The following is a 6,796-nucleotide window of genomic DNA, read 5'->3' as shown; positions in this document are numbered from 1 at the left end:
TGTGTGTAGATCTGCTCCTAGAACCTGGTTGAGAGAGAATGAAGAGAATGCTCTCTCTCCTTCCCTCTCACTCCTACTTTTCTTTCTTCTTCTCTTGCTCTCTCTCTCTCTTTTCTGCCCCCCCCCCCCCCCCCCGTCTCGCTCCTGCTGTCCCCGGTAACCTCCCTGATGGACTTACTCAGTGTGACTATCAGTCACGAGCACAGCTGCAGCAGGATTAGGCTTTTCAATCCTGCTGTGGCACAGTGCCCCCTAGTGGCACAGCATTGCACCCACAGCTGCCCAGGACACAGGAGGGCAAGAAGGGGCGGAGCCTGGCCTTCAGGGAGGTTGGACCACAGGAGCCACCTGCTGGTGATAGACTGCTATTAGACCTGGAGAGCTACACGTGCTGTGCTCTTTTATTAGGTGAGTTTGATGCTTGTGGAGCTGATTTGTCCTGGTGTGATTAATCTGTGTTTGATGGACTGTGTTTTGTGCTTTGTTTTGGCAGGTAGAAAGGGGAGAGGGTAAGAGACAGAGAGGAGATCACAGCTCAGCTGGAGATGGAACCCCAAGCCTCAGAGGGGGATTGGTATGTGGAGCTGGCCACCCAGAGGACTGCACCCCACACCTCTCTGGCAGCTTCATAGATTAAAATCCTGAGACTTCACCAATGTTCTGTGTCTACTGAAGAGATGGTAAGTCTCATAGACCGCCCATTACATTGGACATTAATATCAGAATAGGCTATTTAACTACATCAGGAAATAAACTTGTCAGCAAATATAAAAAAATTATGTCCCTGTTATGCCCACACATTCATAATCAAAATCTAAATCATATTTTTTATTTTGATGATCAAATGTCTTGCAGACTTACATGTTTCAAGACTAAAACAGTTATATTCATATTTCAAATTTTACAGACAGAGGATGATATTATATTCAGTTCAGAATGGACAGAGAGAAGGAGAGAGAAAATGAAAAACTAGGAGTGAAAGAGTCAGAGGAGAAAGAGACAGAAAAAGGCAGAGAGAGAGAGAGAGGGAGATGACAGAATGTGCGATACGGCGAGAGAAGGAGAGAGAGAGAGATTGGTGAAAGAGATTCTCTATCACTGATTTCCCATGATTGCATCAGAGCAGTATGCCCACATTGTTAATTCTTTATCGAATGAAGGAGTTCAGCACCAGGCCCTGGGGTAGTGTTCTGAAGCATTGAATATTCATGCTGATGCTACAGCTTCCCTGACCTGCTCCACCCTAGCCTGCAGACGGCTGTGATGTCATACAGTAACAGGTGAGTTTGGTACCATGGCGATGCTGTGATGTCACAGCGATGTGGTGCAGTGATTGGTCAGCAGAGCAGCTAGGTGTGCTGGCCCCTGTTGAGGGGAGGGGGGCTTTGAACATTCCTCCACACAAAATCTTTCAAGGTTCTTCAGATCTTCCAGTTTGTTCTTGTGACCTACTCTTCCTCAATTCAAGCCACATATTCATGGATCAAATCAAAAATAACCAAAATGGTTGACTGACCTCAACATTGCTGTTTTGTGACAGCTGTCTCAGTAATGTTGAGATTTTTGAGGTTGGCTTGGAATCATTGTCTTCCTGAAAGACCAATTTTCAGTTTGAACTTCCTGGCTGAGGGGTCCAGGTTTTTAGCCAAAATTAAAAGCCCAAGGCATTGGATGGAGAATAGAACAGAACATTATGAAATAAATAATCCTGTTCTTAGTCTCACTGGTCAAGGCCAGCGTGTGTATTGATTTTAGATTCTGCAAAGCAATGAGCGATACAGGTTTTATTCCACAGTGCTGTTTTGATCAGGTCATTTGCCCTGTCAGGAATGTTAATTTATTCTCTGCCAGTGTTTTTAGATGACTTCTCTTTTTTAAATGTGTGTCCATCCTATAACTTTTTATTGTGTCCAACTTTTTTTTAGTACTATAAAAAAACTTTATTGAGATGACATTCATCTTCATGTAAACCATTAAACTATTATTTAAAATAAAATAAAAAACTCAACAAAAAAATTGTGAATGTTCAATGCAAGGTCAAAGCTTTATTGTCTTTTGTCTTTATTTTTCAGTGTGATTGTACAGAGTAATGAGTTTTGTGTTTAATCAAGTATTTTTACAACCTCTCTCCATCTGTCTCTCTCTCTATCTCCCTCTCTCTCTCCCTCTCTGTGTTTCACACACTCCCTCTCTCTCCCTCTCTCTCTGATGGGCTGTAGTATTTAAGTAGCAGATGATCAGTCGCTGTTCCTCCAGGCTGTTCCTCCAGGCTATTCCTCCGGCTGTTCCCTGTTCTCAGCTGTTCCTCCAAATGTTCCCGGCTGTTCCTCCAGCCTGTTCTCCGGTGTTCTCAGCTGTTCCAGTGTCTGGCTGTTCCTCCAGGCTGTTCCTCCAGCCTGTTCCTCCAGACTGTTCCTCCGGGCTGTTCCTCCAGCCTGTTCCTCCAGGCTGTTCCTCCAGGTCTCACTTTCCTCGACTTCCTCCGGGCTGTTCTCAGCTTCCTCCACTGTCTCGGCTGTTCCCCAGCTGTCCTCCAGGCTGTTCCTCCGGGCTGTTCCTCCAGGCTGTTCCTCCGGGCTGTTCCTCCAGGCTGTTCCTCCAGGCTGTTTCCGTGTCTCTCACTGGGGTTCTGATTCGCTCACATGCAGTCGGTGGTTATTTACATCGGCCTGTCGGCCCTGGCCAGACCGCTGCTTATTAATACACTGCTTATTGTTTATTAATACACTGCTTATTAATACGCTGCTTATTAATGCACTGCTTATTGTTTATTAATACACTGCTTATTAATACGCTGCTTATTAATACGCTGCATTTGCATGTATGGTTCTGTTCAGCAGGTGGTGTTATTGATATGAATAATCTGCAGCCAAACGCTCCGCCTCGCTCAGCGCTGGGGAGCAGACGGCCCGGCAGAGAGACACACCAAGAGCTACAGAATGTGAAAGAGTTTCAGTCCAGCGAGACAAAGCCACAGCGTGTGTCTCCAATCCTTCAGGGGGGAGGAGAGGGGGACTTCACACTGGGTCATTTAAAGGGGGCCCAAATACAAGTGGGTAAGGAGGCTGGGGAAGTTCTGTGCGCCAGGTCACATGGGTGTGGACATGCCCTCCAAGAGTTCAAGGTTACCGTGTGATTTATATCTGAAGCTGGGGCAAGGTAATTCCTCATGTCGTCTGACAGGCCATGTCAGAAAGCACAGCTGAACTGAGCTGAATTGTGCGGTTACTGATGAACATGGGCTGCTTCCGGTATTCCAGCTACGCTTCATGAATCCATACAGATATCTACATGTAAATTCCATTAACTGGGCCTCTGATCATCTGGCCAATGAGAAGAGGGAGAGAGATGGAGAGAGAGAGAGAGAGAGAGAGGCAAAGAACGAACAGAGAAATTAATTAAATTCTTCTAGGTTTACGTCAAATTAAAACAATACCCTCAGTTTTCCACTGTCTTTCAACTGACATTGAGTGAAGGAGGGGGAGAGGGGGAAAGAGGATGAGAGAGGGGGAAAGGGGGAAAGAGGATGAGAGAGGGGGAGAACATGCAGCCTGCCTGAATATTTGAGTGGATTAACGGAAGCTGCTGTCAGGATATTTATGAGCAAGTAGAGGCTTTCTTTCTCTGAATGTGACCAATTTCTATTAGCGCTCATAGCACTGTTAGCATAACAGGTCTGACCCAGTTCTGTTAGCACTGTTAGCGTAACAGGTCTGACCCAGTTCTGTTAGCACTGTTAGCGTTACAGGCCTGAACCAGTTCTGTTAGCACTGTTAGCGCTGTTAGCATAACAGGTCTGACCTGGTTCTGTTAGCACTGTTAGCACTGTTAGCGTTACAGGTCTGACCCAGTTCTGTTAGCGCTGTTAGCGTTACAGGTCTGACCTGGTTCTGTTAGCACTGTTAGCACTGTTAGCGTTACAGGTCTGACCCAGTTCTGTTAGCGCTGTTAGCGTTACAGGTCTGACCCAGTTCTGTTAGCACTGTTAGCGTTACAGGTCTGACCCAGTTCTGTTAGTACTGTTAGCACTGTTAGCGTTACAGGTCTGACCCAGTTCTGTTAGTTCTGTTAGCACTGTTAGCGTTACAGGTCTGACCCAGTTCTGTTAGCACTGTTAGCGTTACAGGTCTGACCCAGTTCTGTTAGCACTGTTAGCATTAAAGGTCTGACCCAGTTCTGTTAGCACTGTTAGCATTAAAGGTCTGACCCAGTTCTGTTAGCACTGTTAGCACTGTTAGCATAACAGGTCTGACCTGGTTCTGTTAGCACTGTTAGCACTGTTAGCGTTACAGGTCTGACCCAGTTCTGTTAGTGCTGTTAGCGTTACAGGTCTGACCTGGTTCTGTTAGCACTGTTAGCACTGTTAGTGTTACAGGTCTGACCCAGTTCTGTTAGCACTGTTAGCGTTACAGGTCTGACCCAGTTCTGTTAGCACTGTTAGCGTTAAAGGTCTGACCCAGTTCTGTTAGCACTGTTAGCACTGTTAGCGTTACAGGTCTGACCCAGTTCTGTTAGCACTGTTAGCATTACAGGTCTGACCCAGTTCTGTTAGCACTGTTAGCATTACAGGTCTGACCCAGTTCTGTTAGCACTGTTAGCGTTAAAGGTCTGACCCAGTTCTGTTAGCACTGTTAGCACTGTTAGCATTAATGGTCTGACCCAGTTCTGTTAGCACTGTTAGCACTGTTAGCGTTACAGGTCTGACCCAGTTCTGTTAGCACTGTTAGCATTACAGGTCTGACCCAGTTCTGTTAGCACTGTTAGCGCTGTTAGCGTTTCAGGTCTGACCAAGTTCTGTTAGCACTGTTAGCAATACGGGTCTGGTCTAGAAGGAAAAAAGGAAGGGGAAAGGAGGGAGGAGGATGTGCAGAAAAAGAAAAGAATCACCCAGAAGTTCAGATGGATAATGGGAGATGGAGAGAGAGACACCTGCTGGACAAACACAGGAACTGCAGGAGTAAATGAAACTAGTGCGCCCTGTCTCAGCAAGAGCCACAGTGAGTATTACTCTCTGAAGCACAGAAGCTTGCAAACACACACACACACACACCACCTGCTGGAGAAGTGAGTATTACTCTCTGAAGCACTGACAGGGTGTAAACACACACACCACCTGCTGGAGGAGTGAGTATTACTTTCTGAAGCACAGAAAGCGTGTAAACACACACACACACACCACCTGCTGGAGGAGTGAGTATTACTCTCTAAAGCATAGAAAGCGTGTAAACACAAACACCATGTAAGCGGGGCAGAATTAGGCTCGTTCCCATTTGAAATAAATATCTACAAATTGGATGGTCATAAACACACCAGAAAAAAGTGTTTAAAGTGATGTATTCAGTCGCAAAGGAACAATTCTAAGTTGCACAAACCCAGGAACTTTGGGTTTTTAACATTTCTACTGAAGTTGATTCATTCTGTAACCCAAACTACCAAAAATTTGACTAATTTTTGAAACAAACAAAAACATGTGCTTATAAAACTGGGACAGTAAAACCAAAACACTAAATTCTGCTTAATTTGTATCTGACCATAAACACAAGCTCACAAAGTGCTGTTCTCTGCCTGAGACACACAGAAGAGACGGGTTTCGATGAAGTGCAGTTAACGACCACAGAGCAGTGGCTGAATAATAACATAGCATTCCTCTTTCAGACAGAGAAGTCAACAAACATCTTACCATTAAATCTGTGTGTGTGTGTGTGTGTGTGTGTGTGTGTGTGAGTGCATGTGTGAGTGAGTGTGTGTGTGTGTGTGTGTGAGTGCATGTGTGAGTGAGTGCGTGTGTGAGTGAGTGTGTGTGTGTGTGGTGTGTGTGGTGTGTGTGTGTGTGTGAGTGTGTGGGTTGTGTGTGTGTGTGGTGTGTGGTGTGTGTGTGTGTGTGTGATGTGTGAGTGAGTGTGTGTGTGTGTGTGTGGTGAGTGCATGTGTGATGAGTGTGTGTGTGTGTGTGTGAGTGTGTGTGTGGTGTGTGGTGTGTGTGATGATTTGGTGTTGTGTGTGTGTGTGTGTGTGAGTGAGTGTGTGGTGTGTGTGAGTGGTGATGTGTGTGTGTGTGAGTGCATGTGTGGTGCTGTGTGAGTGGTGTGTGTGTGTGTGGTGTGAGTGAGTGTGTGGTGTGTGGTGAGTGTGTGTGTGTGTGAGTGCATGTGTGTGTGTGTGTGTAGTGCATGTGTGAGTGAGTGTGTGTGTGTGTGTGAGTGCATGTGTGAGTGTGTGTGTGTGCATGTGTGAGTGAGTGTGTGTGTGTGTGTGTGTGTGTGTGGGCGAAGATGGCGGCTGGAGCCTAGCTGCAGGTGCAAGCACGCGTGTCTTTGCTCTAAACATCTAAACATTTAAACATCTAACTCCACACTGTCGCACACCCGTCGTAACTGCCGTTGTTAATGTAGTCAGTTGCAAAAATATGTTCTTTCTTGTGTGAGTGTGTGTGACTGTTACTTAGTGACAGCATTCATTTTGCAGTCTCTTTCAATTAAATAATTTTGTTCCACAGAAGAACCATGTTCCAGTGCTGTTTTATTCCCTGATTGGCTCATTGTGTCTCCTACAGGATGCCCATGAATAATTAAAAGCTATCTGGTAGCATAAGGAAGCATAAAGATATTATTATTATTATTATATATTATTATATTATTATACATCCAGAGGAAAATGCTACAAGAGGTCCCACTTCCTCTGAGACACAATTAACAATAAAATCAAATCAGAGCCCTACAGACCAGGGTACAGCGGCCCTACAGACCAGGGTAGAGCAGCTCTACAGACCAGGGTACAGCAGCCCTACAGACCAGGG

Source organism: Anguilla rostrata, chromosome 9 (assembly GCF_018555375.3).
Source record: "Anguilla rostrata isolate EN2019 chromosome 9, ASM1855537v3, whole genome shotgun sequence".
In the NCBI taxonomy this organism is placed as follows: Eukaryota; Metazoa; Chordata; class Actinopteri; order Anguilliformes; family Anguillidae; genus Anguilla; species Anguilla rostrata.
The sequence above is the reverse complement of the archived record's forward strand: the minus strand, read 5'-3'. Positions refer to the sequence as shown.